Source organism: Alosa pseudoharengus, unplaced genomic scaffold, assembly GCF_046254945.1.
Source record: "Alosa pseudoharengus isolate Yale_2024_CS ecotype anadromous, Long Island Sound unplaced genomic scaffold, YU_APseudo_1.1 YU_APseudo_1.1_scf_15, whole genome shotgun sequence".
Taxonomy (NCBI): domain Eukaryota; kingdom Metazoa; phylum Chordata; class Actinopteri; order Clupeiformes; family Clupeidae; genus Alosa; species Alosa pseudoharengus.
This window is the reverse complement of record NW_027468620.1, coordinates 2,502,175-2,518,817: the sequence shown is the minus strand read 5'-3', so window position 1 is coordinate 2,518,817 and position 16,643 is coordinate 2,502,175. Positions and strand designations below refer to the sequence as shown.

Here is a 16,643-nt window from a genome sequence, read left to right as displayed (position 1 = left end):
AGCAGTTTTGCTAAAAATGCTAACTAGCATGCTAACATGCTAGCATGCTAACCATATGACTTAGCTAACTTAGCTAATCATTTTTAGTAATTTTGCTAACTTGCTAGCATGCTAACTATGCTAACCATGCTAACTAGCTACAGTGGGTAGGAGTCATAGTTGATGACAAGTAACAGTTACAATGGCTAAACAGTTAAAAAGTTCAGTAGTTTAAAGGCTTAAATTGTTTAGCAGTGAAATATTGTAGTGAGGACTTTTATTTTGAAACAGTTTTTGGCAGTGGAAGCAGTTGAACAGGATGTGTAGTCTTAATAGGGCCAGTTTGTATGCTTAAAGCCTGAGAATGGCAGTTGATCCAGGTGGCCCGAACCAGAGCCATATAAAAAGAGAGTTGCGACACTCCCATAGACTTCCATAGGAAACAATGGCGGCGCTTTTTCCACGCTACTTCCGCTTTATGCTGAGCTCAACAGTTCCAAACTTTGACATTCAGGGCTGTAGCCCCATTGACTTCCATTGCTTTCTGCCTGATATTGTCAGTGGTAAGTACACGAATGTACAACGTTTTTTTAATTGTCATATGCATTTCCTATACCAACTGCACTAGTAGATACTGGTATTGTTCTTTGAGGATTTTGTGCTGCTTGTTTAACTGATATTTATAGCTTAAATGTTGACCGAAATTTTAAAGCCAAAAGTTAGCCTGCAAACCTTGATGTGGAGAGAGGCTAGCTTAAAGATAATGTTCCTACGTCAATAATGAATTTCAGACAAAACACATTTGGTTAGCCTATTGTAGTAGGTCAACTTTAGATGATAGGTTGGTTGTCAACTGATTTTTATTATGTTTATAATGCTATATTTTTCAAACCTGATTGCGTTAGCTTACTAGCTTACGTTAGCTAGTCAGCTCATTCACATACATAGTGTTAACGTTAGACATGCTATGAGGGGGAACACAAAAGCTGTTCTCATATTAAATGCTACATTGATAAAATACTTTCCATACAGCATGGTAACCGTGGCCTACTGGTTAGCACTTCGGACCTGTAACCGGAGGGTTGCCGGTTCGAACCCCGACCAGTAGACACGGCTGAAGTGCCCTTGAGCAAGGCACCTAACCCCTCACTGCTCCCTGAGCGCCGCTGTTGATGCAGGCAGCTCACTGCGCCGGGATTAGTGTGTGCTTCACCTCACTGTGTGTACACTGTGTGCTGTGTGTGTTTCACTAATTCACGGATTGGGATAAATGCAGAGACCAAATTTCCCTCACAGGATCAAAAGAGTATATATACTTATACTAACTATATTCAGATGTGCTGGTTATCAATGGGTTTGTGATTAACGCTCTTCAGGTGAAAAATGGAGGAAATTAATGTGATTATTGTCTTTAAACCTGATATAGACTAGCTTGCTAGATGGCGAGTTGTATGGCATTATGAACTGAACCGTGGGCTGAACATGACATGATATAGGCTAGTGTCCACGACTCGTGAACGAGGGGATTTCAATTATGAATTTCAGGGGAAGCAGTAGGAGCAAAACCTAGACTATTATAAGTTATTGTTGTTGTTACTGGTGCGTGGCTCTTGTGTCCCTTGCCAGCCCAGTCCTGTGCCACTACTGTTCACTGTTCCAAACGGGACAGTGGCACAAGCAGTAGGCAAGTGTGGCACGAGCGTGGTCGTGGGAAAGTAGGTATAGCGTCTGTATAGTAGCCTAGGAGTTTTTGCTCCAACTGATGATCGGTTTCAGTTCATTTAGTTTTCAGTAATTGTACATTTCGTGTTGGTGTTCTTGGTGTAATTTTGATTGCTTTATCTGCCAAGTAATTTGTCAAATACATAGCGAAGTTTGCATGGAAGAGACTGACGTGACAAGAGGGCATTGCCTTTCATTAGGTCAGTGATCTTTGTAAGTAGGACAAATGTCTTTTTTTGGATAACTGAAAAGTGTAGTCAGGTTAATAGGGTATAGATCACTCTGAAAGTAATCCCCAACAAAATCATTCTTCATGTTGTTATTGTTATAGTTTTTGTGTGGACTTGTGGCACCCCCAACCAGCCTTGCAAATGGTTAGCTGTGTATGGGTATGTAAAACTCTTGCTGGCCTCTTGCTGGAGATGGCCTCTTGCTTAGGTTTCTGCTACTTACTTAGTGTGTTGTCCCAAGTATACACTGAGTGTTACCTGCTTTGTTCTCTCCCTCCATTCTCCACTGTGCCTGTTCTGCTTATCCAGGACCAAGGATGCAGAGGACAAGAAGGGTGTGCGATATATGACTGGAATGGTCAGAAAAGATCATTTTTTATGTTTGAGGTCCACACGATGGGGCCCTTACACAAATGGAGTTGTGTTGATCCAGCATCTTCCACACCTCCCATAACACTCCCGACTCCAGCCAAATGTTGCATCCTCCTTACCATGTCCCTCTTATAGGTGTACAGAGTACAGGGCTACCCATCCCTTCCACATTGTGTCTTTTGTGTAGTTCACACACAATTGTTGTTCAAACTTTGGAAACTGAAAATTTTTTGGAAACCTAAATGAGTGTCAGACCTTCTTTTTATGTTGCAGTGTCACCATACCTCCCTCCCAGTCTTTTTTGCATTTGTTCCTGTTCTTGTTTTAAACACACATTGAAAACGTAATAAAAATTCTATTGAAAACCTAACATCAGTCATCCTTTTCATGCTGTAGTCTCACCAGCCGGCTGAAATATAAGTTATAAGTATTTTATTGAAATAGTTGATTGCTTATTGAGTTACAAGTGTGTTATTGAAACAGTGGGTGTCTTATCTTGCAGTATGAATCAAATTTTTCACATTTAAGTTGTTATTGATTCTTATTTAGCCTATGTGTTTTTGACATGTTTATGGCTTACTCTTAAAATGTTACTAAGGCTGTGTGGTGCCCACCTTTATGCTATTTCTCTAAAAGAACTGAACAGATTTAATGCATTGATCAAACTTTTAAAATTGAAGCTGTTAGGCTACTGAATGCCATTTATATATTTGATAGACGTTTATTGCTAGTCTTACAATGATCAAAGTTGTGCAGATTTGGGGGGGGGGGGGGGGGGTGCATCTTCATCTTCATCTCACCAAACGAACTGAAAAGGACACTGGATCTAATGTTCACACACAAAAAGGATACAAAATGCATAGCCTACGTTTTGACAATGTAAGTAAAGTATATGTAGCGTGATACAGGCAAATGTAGGAATCCAATAACAGCTAATGTCCAGCAAGGAAACAAACGTTCAATGTTAGAACTACCAAAGAACATATTTTAGATTGATGTTGCAAACTAATTATACTCGCAATATATAATTGACACTATAATGTAAGCATGTTAACACTTAATAACACTCGTTTTTGGTTTGTTGTAATGTTTCATGTTCAATAACGCACTCGCTGCTGTCTATCCCATTGAAATAACACGACACGCAAAGAGCTGTTTGGAACTGTTGAAGCGTACGTGAACCACGTGACCGCGTGGCGGCGACTTCAAAGTGTTGCAACTCTCTTTTTCTATGGCTCTGGCCCGAACACCTGCCACAGGATTCTAATTGCTGTGATGTCATAAAGGGCAATGTTAAGTCAATGGGGAAATTTTGATAGTTTTTAATTAATAGTTTGAAAAGTATAAAAGTTACAAAGTTGAAAAATACATAGCCCCTATGTCACAAGTAAGACCTACGTAACAAAGTTTGAATGAAGTTTCTACGTTAAACGGTTGAAGCTGCATTAAACGCGTTAGAAGAAGTATAACTAGAAAAGCATTTCCTAAAGGAAATATAGTGCATGAAAATGCAAAAATATGATGAGTTCATATGGTTAAATTATTTGCTTGGTAGATAAGGTTTAATATAGTTGGAATGACTGAACAGTTAAATAGGTTGATTATTGAAATGGTTAAATTATTTAGGCAGATAGTTGACGATAACTAACAGTTGGAATGGCTCCAATGTTTGCTAGTAGTTATGCTAACTATGTTAACAAAGACAATAATGTTAACCAAGTTACTATGCTAACTAACATGCTAACAATGTTAAAATGTTAACTATGCTAACCATATGACTTAGTTAACCTAGCTAATCATTTTTATTAGTTATAACTATGCTAATTAGCATGTTAATATGCTAATTATGTTAACCATGTGACTTAGCTAACTTCGCTAATCATTTTTAACAGTTATGCTAACTATGATAACTAGTATGTTATCATGCTAGCATGCTAACTATGTTAACCATGTTACTTAGCTAACTTAACTAATCATTTTTAGCAGGTTTGCTAAAAATGCTAACTAGCATGTTAACTATGCTAACCATGTGACTTAGCTAACTTAACTAATCATTTTTAGCAGTTTTGCTAAAAATGTTAATTAGCATGCTGTCACCATACGCCTTTTCATGCACTGTAATAAGAAGCCTAGGAAGAACAGTACAGTGCATTTTCATGCACTGTAATAAGACATTTTGGAAGAACAGTATAGTGCATTTTCATGCACTATAATTAATCTGTCACCATACGCCTATGCCTACGTTTGCAAAGAAAACATTTTAGTTTGATTCACATGAAACGTTACATTTCATGTACATGTTGACAATGAGTAGGCTAGTTTTGGTTGCTGGTGGTGTTATTGCATCCCTTAGTTATGCCTACAATGCAAGTTCCATCGCGATTGGAAGCTCCTGTAGACAATAGTAGACGCATTTCAAAACATTGTTAGGAGTCCTTGCCACTTCTTTTAAGCTGTCACAGACGTAGGTGCTACTTTTAGGGCTAAAGTGCTTCGTGAATTACTGTTAGTAAAAAAAAATAGCAGTCCTAAAGTTCTCTAAAGCATCTCATATCAAATGACCATGGCATTACGCTAAACAACATAAATCCCAATTAGCAACATACATCTCCTCCCTATAGCTAGCCACACAAGAAATTAATGATACTAAATCTCTGCTTAGCATGCTTCTCCGCTTAGCATTCTAATAACAGAAGGGGCACATTTATGTTGACCACTACAACATGACTCATTATGTCTGTAACGTTAACTGTATAAAACACTTACTTTCATAAAGGACGCACACCATCCAGCACATGGAAACCGATATTTTAGGTTCTTGGCCACAAACTCAAAACGCGTCTCTCTGAAGCCCTGTTCTAGAATCTTTGCTCTGAAGGCTGTGTTGCTAGGCGACATCAAATAAACGAAATGATAGTCTTTCAGTATTAAATGTGTACGTGTGATTCCGAATGGATGTGTGTGGTTTGCAATTAGAATAGCCTAAACAAGAAATAACATTTTCAATAATTTCCCATGATAAATTACATAATATTTGCACCTTCCTTACTTGTGAATCTCACACCGTATTTCAAGTAGGCTACACTAGTGAAATGTAATACAACGTTGCCACCTAGCGTTAAGATGTCGTTCTAGGCTATTTACATTAACGTAACATTGCTTGTTTATTCTTTCGTCAACTCCATGCTTTTAGGAAAACAATCTTTTTATCATAGTTCCCTCTTCAATGAGCGATTACCAACTCGTTTTTGTAACAGAGATAGCTGTTTATTGTCCCTAGGTTTACAGAAACACCTATTCATATTAATACGTAGCCTATGGAGTACTGCCGACCACTGTTCATTACGGCCCAGAATGCCTTGCATGTCTTTACAACAAAACAACACAGTAAAACCTAATGCCCGTAAACATATGCATTTGCATACTTGTAACATTTCTAATAATACTCTTCCATCATGATATTTAACAATAATGAAAAATGTAATTTGAATACCGTCAATGTGAAAACAACTCTATTATGTAAGCTATATATAGCTGCTGTTCTCCTTGTGATTTCAGTTCGTAAGTCCATACTATCCCATGGCAGAGCAAGGATTTCATGATTGGGCAAGGTTGCCCGGAGACATTGTGGCTGCCTAGAGACATTGAGCATACTTGGAAGGCATTGTGATAGAAGGTGAATGGTGCATGATTCAAATATATGCATGCTTCATATAGTTGTCGGCATAGTCCTCCTGCAACAATATAATACTCAGAATGTCTCTCAGAAAGTGTAGATCTCAGATCTATGTCTATAGTTCAAAGGTATGTGCAGATATGTTAAGATATGGTCACATGTTTTTTAGGAACTAATGTTAGTGTTAATGTCAGCGATGTATGGTTGGCAGGATGTGCACACAGACAGGCACACACATAATGTAATACATGGTCATCACCACACTGGTCTGGTCTGGTCCCTAAAAGACAAAAGCAAACAAGTTAGAGTTATACCAAAAACATGGAATGTGTACAATTGTTCAATACAACTTAGATATTTAAGTGAGGTTGTTGCACCATAAATCTGTAATGGTAGTTAAATATACTAGTATTTCACTGCAAACAAAGCAACATTTTGTGTTTTATTAATTTCTGTTTAAGGATAGCCAAACAGTTTAAAGTAAACAGCTTAGAACACTTTGTAGGCAAAGGGTGTGTTGTTGCTGTTGATAATCATAAACAGAGTCTTAAGGATGGACCATTCTGATATTAAGCATCTTGATAACCAACTACACTATATCTTACAGCTTGCTAGGTCTGTTATCCACATTTTTTCTACAGATTACGATGTAGGCCCACTTTAGGATGTAGCCTACAACAACTGGGAAGCTTTAATTTATAGGCCAGAATAATGCAGAAATGAGTAGCCTAGGCCAAGTAAACATACTCGCTATGTTGACAGCACAAACGTTATAGCCTACCTCAACTTCTGTAGTGTGTTTTAACAATACTTTGGTCATATGGTCCGTTTCCAAACAGTACGTTTTTCATCAGGTCCCTTTCCACAGGTTATCAAGAGCCAGATAGTATAACGCTAGTTAAAACGCTACTGGTTAGTGAGCCAATTTAACGTTAACGTCAGTGCTCAGCTGGGAGCGACGTTAGGTTTGAATGTCGTTAGCTAACGTTATGAAACCTACAGCTAACCGGTCAATTTAAAGTGACGACTTATTAACGTTGATTAGGTGGGTTTCATAACTTTCCTTACATAATACATATCAACGAATAGGATAAGTGCTAACGTTAACTATTCCCCTAACGTTAGAACTACCGAGTTTGGCTACTTGTGACCTATCATTTCATACATAGCCTAGGCCTATAGTAGAATGCTACATAACATAATGTTTGACGACATAAATGAGTCAAATACCAACAATCGGACCACTTACCTTGTCTGTAGTTGTCTGCCTCTGGAGGAGAGTTTAAAGAGCAAGTAAAGTATCACGGCAGGTCAAAACGTTCAGAAGATTCACAGCTCCAGTGATAGAAAGATTGCAGCGGACCAGCTGTTGATTGCGTTCAGGTGCAGGTCACGTCATAATGCTAAAAGTTGCCGGCACGGCGGTCAATGTTAAGTCTATGGGATTTTATTGCTCTTTTATCGTAAATATCTCAAAAAGTATAAAGTTCACAAATATGAAAAATACATTCTACGATTGTCCGTTACAAGAGCTTTGTAGGAGTCTTTGAATGAGGTCAGACGGTTCAGCGGTTTTAGTCACATTAAACGTTGAATTTGGTCGGAAGAAGAAGAATAATAAGAACAGCGATAATAGTCCATTGCATTTACATGCAATGCAATTATAAGAAGAACAGCGATAATAGACCATTGCATTTACATTCAATGCAATTATAAGAAGCACAGCGATAATAGACCATTGCATTTACATGCAATGCAAAAAAACATTTTCCACAATGTATTATTTTCCTGTCTACTACAGAAAAATAGCAAATATGTACTTCCTGTTCTTGTCTACAAGTAGAATATGACATGTCTTTGCTGCAGTTCTGTGCCACCCCCTTGTTAGTAATGGTCTCATCCTGGCATTCTATTAAAACTCTCTAGCTCCATTACTGGTCACCGATTACAAGTCTATTTGGCATTCACCAACCCCTGACAAAAAAATGGTATGTGGTATACCTGACAACAAAAGCCTCAGTCTAATGCCTGTAAATGCATAAGGCACAAAGGTTTGTGAATGTTTCCCTGAAATAGCTGACCATTTCATACCTCTCAACTTCTCCACTTCTCCACACAACCACAGCCACGTTGGCACAGAGTGTAATATCCAGTGTTTTTTTTTTGTCGATTAAACTTACCGAGTACCAAGTACATTGAAAAGAGACTAAAGGCAAGTTATTTGCTCTTGTACGTGCTACATTAACCAGACGCAGTAAGAACCTCTTTTTAAAAGGAGACCATTTTCACTGACCCTAATGCAGGACAAATTAGAATTCTGAATTGAACTGAACTGTCTCTGTTACACCCTTTTACAATATATTGTGAATGTCAGTAGTCAAAATAGCTAGATAATGGGGTTCTTAGACCTGTGGAGGAAGGATACCTGGAATTGGTTTATGATGAAATTGTAAGGGATGACCTTTTGAGTTAGTGTATGAGCAATGGATTTGATAGGCTACAAGGTGCCATAACACACTGGAAGGCAAGGGTTTTGCTTGCAGATCTTGTTGTAGGGTAGTGTTAGCTAGTACAGCATTTAAAAGCAATGACAAATTGATCTATAGTATATATTCTTCACAAATCCAGAAGCCTGCTCCCTTGCCAAAACCGAAGGAGGTCTCTATGACCATGTATGCTGATATAGTTGGGTACCTAAATGTAGACTGCTTTATGGCATGCATAAAGGCATGGAGTGCCATATCTCATGTCAGTGCCGCAAGTAACTGTTTTCTTGTGATCCTTCATTGGTGGAATGATCCACATACTGCTCTTTAATTTAGCAATAGTTTTGGGATCTTCAAAAGACTAATCTGTCTTATATCTAACTCATTAATTCATGCAGAGTTGTGGTTTGTATATGTTCATGGTTATTGTTATTCTGTAAAATGGTATGTAGTGTATTATTATTGGTATTATTATAATTATAATAATAATAATTATTGTTATTATTATTATTATAATTCAGGCTATATGACTACTTTAAAAATGTAATTTTGATGTCAATGTATGTTTATTAATGTGTTTTAAAGTTGATTTGGTTAAAATCATCTGTTAAGTACCATACACATAGCCATTACCTGGGAAAGGACACTGTGCCTCACATTCACATAATGTTTCACCTACGCACAACTCACATCTTCATAATCCCACTGCCATACTTTTTAAGATCTCCACCTTTACATGATGATTACCTCCACAAAGTATGTTATGATTTAACCCATATCTGTTTGTTGGTTTGTTAGTTGGTTTGTTTATTATCAGAAGTGCACAAAAAGTACTGTTACAGATCCAATGGCACTTACTGAGTGCCATTCTAATAGAATATTTAAAATCAATCATTGACCACCCTAACAATCTAAGCCCTATTGATGAACTGAGCACTTTATTATAATAACATTGACACTTTTTTTCCATTGCCATCTTAATTGCATTAATGGATGTATCGTTTACTTCTACTACCACTAACTCTACTATTAATATCCTGTGTTCGTATGAATGCATAATTGTTTATTTTACACTTTCTTTCAACTCGCTCACAAAATATGGATTATTAATTTATATTGTTTATGGAGTTTAGATGTAATTTGTTCAATATTGTATATTTTACTGTCTTTTTATGCACACTTATTCAAATGATCAAGAGTGTAGCTATGAAACCTTCCAAAAGCAGAGTTGTTTTAAAGAATGGAAAAAAGTAGTAATGTTGGCTCTTAATAATGGAAACTAGTTATTATCTAGAAATGTAAGCCACCAAAGTGTAAATGTCCTTTAAATCAGCATGTCATCAGTTATCAAGTCCTAATGTTAAAGAAAGTGATGCTCTCCTGCCAAGAAAAACCCACAACGGGTGCATTTGTAGAGAGATTGGATATCCTTAAAGAAATTCAATTTAGTAGGCAATCAACAAGCTCATTATCTTAGGTAAAGACCTTAGCTAAGGACGGTAAAATGGTGGATACTGTACATTGTATTTATCTGAATGGTGTGGTGTATGTGTGAGTATAGACATCAAATGTACTGATACACTGACATACAAGTAGTTTACACTCTTCAGTCTTTGTATCAAATGTGGGTGGTTACATATCTTAAGATGTTTATGTTCAATTAAAATTATTTTAAATTTATTATTTCTTATCATAAGATACTGCAAATGAAGGAGGATTAGCTTATACACCCGTTAATGCAAAATGTAGCATTTTTTTTTATTCCAGATCATCTGATTCATCTGAGGTATCTTGGGTTTGCTAAACTTAAAAAATGGCACATTTGATTACAGTTTACAGAAACTACTGCAGCTGTGATAGGACATACTGTAATAAGTAACTATTAATAGACTGTGGGAATTTGTATTTAGAGTTGGAGAACACCATAGGTAATGGTGATGCTACAAAGTATTAACTGGGCAGAATAAAATAAACTAACTGATATCTCATGTATCACGCAGTTTGAAAAGTGAAGTGTATTCATGTTTTACCTGGCAGGATCGCCAACATGTTGGTAAACTTCACTGTACTCAAAGGTTCATGGGATTTTCCCTCATAACTTTGAAGTACATTTAAGTACATATAGGTATAGAGGGAATGGCATCAAACCATTATCAACTTCAAAAACCATGCTGCCAGTAAGCACTCCAAAACCCAATGTCCCCAAGACATTTGGAATGTAAATTATTCAAACTCATTTAGTGGCAGTAAATTGGTCCAAGTTCAATCAGAAAAGACTCTGACACTGAACAAGTAGTGCAGCTTAATTGTACTTGTTTGTCAAATGAAATTTCATTTGAAGAGAGAAATGGAACCTTCCAGCAAATTCTTTTAAGGTGAGCTCCTCGTTGTATTATCAGCTAAATGCAGTAAAATCCATAATCATGTGGTGATAATGAAAATGGAGCCAATGTTAACATTCAGGCTTTTGTTGCCTTAGGCACCTGATGATAAAAATTAAGTACTATAGTTCTGTGGCAGGCTCACTGACACCCAGTCTAGTCTGCAGCCTGTTAGATGTGCTATTGCATTAAAAAACTTTATCAAAGCACAGTTGAAATGTGGAAAATGTCAATGGGAAGTGCACTGAAGGCAAATTGGAATTTTATTAATTGTAAAATTATTGGCTTTTGCTGATGTACTACTATGCCTGTTAAGGGCAGATGAGTATAGCCCTCATCTGTGTGCATAACATGCCACAGTTCGTCTTGTTCTGTGTCATTCTGCCAAACATAATAAATTATATAAACATTTTTTTTTTCATTAATACTTCAGACATTACATGGGACAGGGTCAGTCTGGTTAATCAGAAATACAAGATCATTCCAGTAGTGCACTTCCAACTACAACAGAAATATTCTCATAATGAGCAATAATATATGAATAAACATAGAGGGTGTCAAATATAAAAACAAACATGCAGTCACATCATATATATAATTATTTTTTCCTCCAGTTTTCTGGTGACCAAACAGTTCAAATGTACATGCAATGCTATTTTCATTATTTACAGCATACTGGCTCTCTTTAAATGTGTGTGTGTGGGTGGGTGGGTGAGTGGTATGGGACATGTATTTCAAACTATTTTTGTTATCTTTTGTTAAATGTTGAATTCCAGTTAATGGTGTTGTTGGAGTTAAACAATTTAAAAAGGAGAAATCATTTTGAAGATTTTAGTGGTATTAGCAGTACCTAATCTTTGTTCATCACATCATTATGATTAATTGATTCATAATTGTTTCAAACTAACACAAAAAATTTTTAGGTCTTTGCCTTTGATAAGGAAATTACTAATACTGTACGTTCAGTGGTTTATTCAACTACAGCGGTGAAATAGTGCCCTCTTGTGAAATTATTTTGAAATGAAACCATCTTTGCCATTTCCTCATACCGACACAGTGGATTCCTTCACATCAATACATAATAATAATAATAATAATAATAATAATAATAAAAAATATATAGCTGCACAGTTAATGACCATCCATTGACAACATCTATAATGAAATGGACCACTGCTCCCCCTCCATCACCTGCCTCCTCTCACTATCCCCACTCATCACTATCACCAACTCCTCTCTGGCCTCTGGCATTGTCCCCTTGCCCCTCAAGCTTGCTGCCATCACCCCCATACTGAAAAAACATGGTCTTATCCCAGACATCCCCACGCCACCACACACTACTTGATTGTGTATTTTTTAGCGCTACTTGAATGTGTATTTGTGTAGTGTATATTAGTGAGACGTGATGCTGGGTGCATTGAACGGTTGATAATAAATAGTTTTATTTTTGTAAATTGTTTAAAATCTTGCATTGAATTCTGTTGACTACTGGACTTTAGGAAAAGGTGAGCAAGGGTGCATATTGATGAATTCTACATGTATTATATGTAATGACAAAAAACAATCTGGTTCTAAACACCAAGAAGACCAAAGAGCTCATTGTGGACTTCAGGAAGTCAAAAGCTAGCACACACACACTCATCAACAGGACTGATGTGGAGCGTGTCATCAGTTTATGGGTGTCCACATCTCTGAGGACCTCTCTTGGACCCTTAACACCTCTACCCTGGTCAAGAAGGCTCACCAGCGTCTCTTCTTTCTGAGGAGACTAAAGAAGGTCCACCTGTCTCGTCAGATCCTGGTGAACTTCTACCACTGCACTATTGAGAGCATCCTCAGAAACTGTGTCACAGTAGTACTGCCTCCGACTGTAAAGCATTTCAGAGGGTGATGAAAACTGCCCAACGCATCACCAGTTCCTCACCGGTGTCTCTCCGCACCCGAACCAGCAGGTTCAAAAGATGCTTCTTCCCTGCAGCTGTCCCGTTACTGAACTCTAGCTCTGCACCCCGGTGAACCACCCCCGATGCCTCCTTGCCTGTGCTCATACATAGCCATATTCTATTGCTCTTTGTACTATTCATCCTGCACATACACTTACGTTTACTACTGTTATAATGTTACTGGTACTACTATACACTTATACTGTTTATGCACCACCTTGCCTATTAAGGTTTTGCACCTACGTCATAATGTCATGTGACCGTTTGTTTACGGTTGTTAACAGTTGGTTTTACAATAAGAAGCAAAAAGGCGACAAACGACCGTTTAGCCTACCTATCCTTGTGGTTGTGGAGGATGATCGTTAGCAGCTGTGAAGTCTTTTATTCTCAAGATGGCCTAATGGTGTAGCCTATTGTCTATGAAGACGTAGGCTAAAATACAACTATCTATAGTCATCCAAAAATGATTACAGGGCAGTTAGGTCTGATATTAACTATGTTAACCATCCTAGTTAGCTAACTTAGTTAATCTTTTCCACTGCGTGAAAAGTGTGACTTTCGTCCCCGTAAACGCCTGGAGATCTCCCTCATTTTCAGCAGTTGCCGACAATTTGCAACCCGCGAATGTCGCGTTTGTCTGTGCCACAAATTGTCGGAACCGTACTATGACGTATATGGAGAGCTCGCAGAGAGCCAATGTCTCTAATTAGCATATGAATGCAGCGAAACCGCGCCTGGCCAGGCCTGGCTTGAATATCCTTACTCAGTATTGGCTGAGTACCATCAAGGACATGAATGAATTTATAGAGGAAAGGAACATTTGTCAGGAACATGTTTATGCAAAGAAAGAGCTTTATTAAAACAAACACACAACTATGTGCAAAGCGAGGATCTGCCCACACAACATATGGGTAGCTCACGAGCAGCCCAAAAGCTACAACTCCGTGAACTGGCTGTTTGCCGCCTCGGGGCTGTAACTGGTGGTTCTTTCTGAGGCAGGCCCTTTTTGCAGACGCCTATGGTGCGTGGCTCTGTACTTCGGAGTCGCCTCTAACCGGAACTGCAGCGTCTGCCTGGTAGTACAAGGGCAAAAAAAGTCTTACCCCTCGACTCAAAAAATACACTTATAAAGCAACTTACACTGGTTCTGCTCACTTGTTCTTTTGCAAGGCTACTAGGCTACTTTTAGCTTTGGTTTTAGGCTAGGGTACTTTTAGCTTAGCTAGCAGTAATCGAACATATTCTTACCGCAAGCTTGGGATTGTGCATCCCGTATTCTCTTCTTAGTCTCTCCCTCACAGATTTTCGACTTCAGAGCAGCCAACCGGTCCTCTATGGACAGCAACCTGGAGTTTACCGAATTGCTTGAATGACTTGCAGACAGCTCCGAGCAAAAAGGGGGTCACGGCCCCATTAAGAGGCAAAGTTAGTCTGTGAAAACAAAATGTACAGTTAAGATCGGTATCTATTAACGTAGCCTATCTATTTCCTTATAGCTTACAGCAGAATGAAAGCATAGTCTATTCTTTAAATCTTACCATTGCTCCGGTTTGTCTCCGAGTGAACCCTGGTAGCAAAAGTGTCTCCCCTGCTGGTGTGGGGGCGTAACGGTTGGACTTCATACTTTATGGACTTTATTGAAGTGACGTTCTCTCTGCTGTGGCGTAAAGACTGAGAATGTTTTGGACTGTGTAAATAGTCTACTGGGTCATTCTCTATAGGGTACATTTCATGTCAGCAAAAAAGCACAAGAGCACTGTCCTTTCTCAGTGGAACATTAAGTGTCTCAATATAGTATATTAATTCAGTGTTACATATCTGTTATCTGCAGAGCTTAAACATTAACTTTTTTTTTTTTTTTAATTAAAAACATGTTTTTACTTCAGAGTTTGTCAACTATGTTACGGACAAACAGGGTGTTATAAAAACCATTCAATTCAGTCTTGCACTTGAAATTAAATGCAATTTAGAAGGCTCTTGAGTCTATTTCTGCCACACATACAATTGTTATTTAAAATTATTTTAATAATCAACCTTTTTTTAAAGTTGAACATGCAATGCATTTATAACTGTACTTATGGACAATGATGTTTTTCATCATAAATCTCCATTAAAGTTATTTTTTATCATTAAAAAAGATGAAGTAAACTCCAACCTATGCAAATAAGTAGAATGCTTAAAAATGTCAGAAACATCAATATTGGCTATTTTAACTTTAAAGATCTAAGTGTAACCTAGGTGACAATGAAAATAACACGGTTGACACTAGTAACCTAGTTGACTGGACATATTGTTAACCATGGACAACATTTTATTCATGAGACAGAATTTAATTAGCAAAGTTGCTTTCGGTGAAAACCTCTTTTATTTAATTATTAAACACTACAAACATGACAGAATAGGGATTGCTCATAGTAATAGTAATTATATAATCCCAAACAAATCCTTTTTAAGTTTTTATGAATTCAGAATGCACTGATAAAATGCAACACATACTCTTAGTAATTCATTTCTCAGCTCAATTCAAGTAATTTAACAATTCCAAAAAACTCTAAAAAGATATTCAATAGAACAGTAGGCTGATGCAACAGAGCCTTTAAAAAACAATGCTATCCAAACTTATTTTTTTGCATTCAGTATGCAACGGTGAAACACGGCACACAAAACATATAATTTTAGAGAGAATGCCTCTAAATGAACATTAAGTTAGATCTTTGACAAATTTGACCAGATATCTTGATCAATTTCAACATGGCGGGAATTTACTGGCTTTGGAGGAGAAATAATTCGCAAAACATCTTCAAACAAGTACCAGAGCACATCATCTCTCAGGGACCAGAAAAAGCGGTTCACTGCAACTCCAACTTTACTCATGCACTTCACCTGCACATGAGTCTCTGTGATTTCCTGAATGGTGCCAGGGTAAATTGTCTCCTCATAGGTCACAACACACCATTGTCCAATCAATTGAGGACTCCACAGAATTTCACTGTCCTTGTTTGAGTGTACTAGAGGCAGTGCGGGGGTTGATGGCTGAACCTCAAAGCTGAAGGCATGTGTGTCTTCACACTGGCACTCAAACATTTGCCTGGTAGTACAAGGGCAACTTACATCTCGATAGAGAAGCTTTCCCAAAGACCCTGTGACCACCTGATGTATTCTCATGGTTGAAGGCAATGCTGGCAGAGAACTTGGCATCTTCTTGAGGAATTCATCCACAAGATTTTGAGAGATGTAGAACACTCGTACAGTACCACTATCAACCAAAGCACTGTAAAAGTCCTCTGCTGATCCGATATCATGCCCCTGGCTTACAAGCCTGTCAGCCGTCCTTTTCAGGAGGCCTCCCACTCCATCGGGAGCACCTTTCCCGTGGCTCGCTTCAAAAAAATTCCATGTTCCCTTTTTGAAGCCACGGTTCACCAGCTCTGTGGTCAAGAGGTAGAAATTTCCCTTCTGCCTATATTGTGTTGTAGGGCCATCACTAAAGAAATGCACCACCTCAATAGAAGGATGTGAGGCCTTAACTTCATCGAGAATGGGGGACAGATGTGCCCATATGGCAGGAGGGCCCTTCTCTTTAGATGAAGAAATTGTGCCGAAGCACATGTGCTCTGCTGTCCCCCCAACATAAAGAACTCCTGTGTGGAGGGTAGCTTGTTTCTGGTTGAAGTGCATTGCTTGTATTTCAGATGAAAGCTTACATGAATAGTTTTCAGAAAAATCCATGTGAATTAAGCATTCGTTGTTGGACATATTTAGCCTCAATTCACGGTAATGTGAAAATTGACTTTTGATGTTAAATACATGCCATTTCAAATGGGTCAATTGATCTTGAAACATCTCCAGCATGT

General features: G+C 38.0%; 1 long non-coding RNA gene across 1 annotated transcript; it reads left to right on the top strand.

Moving 5' to 3' along the window:
• The first annotated feature begins 510 nt into the window (after positions 1-510).
• Positions 511-2,528, top strand: LOC143124802 (uncharacterized). Its single transcript, XR_012987094.1, has 3 exons — positions 511-542; positions 2,033-2,090; positions 2,241-2,528. It is a non-coding gene; the product is annotated as an uncharacterized LOC143124802 (long non-coding RNA).
• The last annotated feature ends 14,115 nt before the right edge of the window (positions 2,529-16,643 follow it).